Source organism: Arachis stenosperma, chromosome 5 (genome assembly GCF_014773155.1).
Source record: "Arachis stenosperma cultivar V10309 chromosome 5, arast.V10309.gnm1.PFL2, whole genome shotgun sequence".
Lineage (NCBI taxonomy): Eukaryota > Viridiplantae > Streptophyta > Magnoliopsida > Fabales > Fabaceae > Arachis > Arachis stenosperma.
The window spans coordinates 25,164,531-25,167,171 of record NC_080381.1 but is presented as its reverse complement, the minus strand read 5'-3'; positions in this window follow the sequence as shown (position 1 = coordinate 25,167,171).

The window sequence follows — 2,641 nt, the reverse complement described above, 5'->3', positions numbered from 1 at the left end:
TCGAGTGCAGGGAGGTCAGAATCCAACAGCATCTACAGTCCTTTTCAGCCTCTGAATCAGATTTTTGCTCAGGTCTCTCAATTTCAGCCAGAAAATACCTGAAATCACAGAAAAATACACAAACTCATAGTAAAGTCCAGAAAAGTGAATTTTAACTAAAAACTAATAAAATTACAATAAAAACTAATTAAAACATACTAAAAATATACTAAAAACAATGCCAAAAAGCGTACAAATTATCCGCTCATTACAACACCAATCTTAAATTGTTGCTTGTCCCCAAGCAACTGAAAATCAAATAAGATAAAAGAAGAGAATATGCAATGAATTCCAAAAACATCTATGAAGATCAGTATTAATTAGATGAGCGGGGCTTTCAGCTTTTTGCCTCTGAACAGTTTTGGCATCTCACTCTATCCTTTGAAATTCAGAATGATTGACTTCTATAGGAACTCAGAATCCAGATAGTGCTATTGATTCTCCTAGTTAAGTATGATGATTCTTGAACACAGCTACTTTATGAGTTTTGGCCGTGGCCCAAAGCACTCTGTCTTCCAGTATTACCACCGGATACATACATGCCACAGACACATAATTGGGTGAACCTTTTCAGATTGTGACTCAGCTTTGCTAGAGTCCCCAATTAGAGGTGTCCAGGGTTCTTAAGCACACTCTTTTTGCCTTGGATCACAACTTTATTGTTTTTCTTTTTTTCTCTTCTTTTTTTTCGCATATACCCCTTTTTTTGTTTTTTTGTTTTTTGAATTCACTGCTTTTTCTTGCTTCAAGAATCATTTTTATGATTTTTCAGATCCTCAGTAACATGTCTCCTTTTTCATCATTCTTTCAAGAGCCAACATTCATGAACAACAAATTCAAAAGACATATGCACTGTTCAAGCATACATTCAGAAGTCAAAAGTATTGCCACCACATCAAAATAATTAATCTGTTATAAAATTCAAAATTCATGCAATTCTTCTCTTTTTCAATTAAGAACATTTTTCATTCAAGAAAGGTGATGGATTCATAGGACATTCATAACTTTAAGGCATAGACACTAAGACACTAATGATCATAAGACACAAACATAGATAAACATAAGCATGAAAATTCGAAAAACAGGAAAATAAAGAACAAGGAGATTAAAGAACGGACCCACCTTAGTGATGGCGGCTTGTTCTTCCTCTTGAAGATCTTATGGAGTGCTTGAGCTCCTCAATGTTTTCCTTGCCTTTGTTGCTCCTCTCTCATGATTCTTTGATCTTCTCTAATTTCATGGAGGAGGATGGAATGTTCTTGGTGCTCCACCCTTAGTTGTCCCATGTTGGAACTCAATTCTCCTAGGAGGTGTTGATTTGCTCCCAATAGTTTTGTGGAGGAAAGTGAATCTCTTGAGGCATCTCAGGGATTTCATGATGAGTGTGATCTCTTGTTTGCTCCATTCTTTCTTAGTGATGGGCTTGTCCTCATCAATGAGGATGTCTCCCTCTATGTCAATTCCAACTGAATAACAGAGGTGACAAATGAGATGAGGAAAGGCTAACCTTGCCAAGGTAGAGGACTTGTCCGCCACCTTATAAAGTTCTTGGGCTATAACCTCATGAACTTCTACTTTCTCTCCAATCATGATGCTATGAATCATGATAACCCGGTCTATAGTTACTTCGGATCGGTTGCTAGTGGGAATGATTGAGCGTTGGATAAACTCCAACCATCCCCTAGCCACGGGCTTGAGGTCGTGCCTTCTCAGTTGAACCGGCTTCCCTCTTGAATCTCTCTTCCATTGAGCGCCCTCTTCACAAATGTCTATGAGGACTTGGTCTAACCTTTGATCAAAGTTGACCCTTCTAGTGTAAGGGTGTTCATCTCCTTGCATCATGGGTAAGTTGAATGCCAATCTTACATTTTCCGGACTACAATCTAAGCATTTCCCCCGAACCATTGTAAGCCAATTCTTTGGGTCCGGGTTCACACTTTGATCATAGTTCTTAGTGATCCATGCATTGGCATAGAACTCTTGAACCATTAAGATTCCGACTTGTTGAATGGGGTTGGTAAGAACTTCCCAACCTCTTCTTTGGATCTCATGTCGGATCTCCGGATATTCACTCTTTTTGAGTTTGAAAGGGACCTCGGGGATCACCTTCTTCATGGCCACAACTTCATAGAAGTGATCTTGATACACCCTTGAGATGAATCTCTCCATCTCCCATGACTCGGAAGTGGAAGTTTTTGCCTTCCCTTTCCTCTTTTTAGAGGTTTCTCCGGCCTTAAGTGCCATAAATGGTTATGGAAAAACAAAAAGCAATGCTTTTACCACACCAAACTTAGAAAGTTTGCTCGTCCTCGAGCAAAAGAAGAAAGAAGAGAGTAGAAGAAGAAGAAGAAGTAGAGGAGATGGAGATGGCTTTGATTTTCGGCCAAGTGGAAAAAGTAGTGTTTAGGTTGTGTGAAAATAAGGTGGTGAAGATGGGTTTATATAGGGGTGGAGAGAGGGGTAGGGTTCGGTCATGTATGGGTGGGTTTGGGAGGAAAAGTGGTTTGAATTTGAATGGTGAGGTAGGTGGGGTTTTATGAAGGATGGATGTGAGTGGTGAAGAGAATGATGGGATTTGATAGGTGAGGGGTTTTTAAGGAAT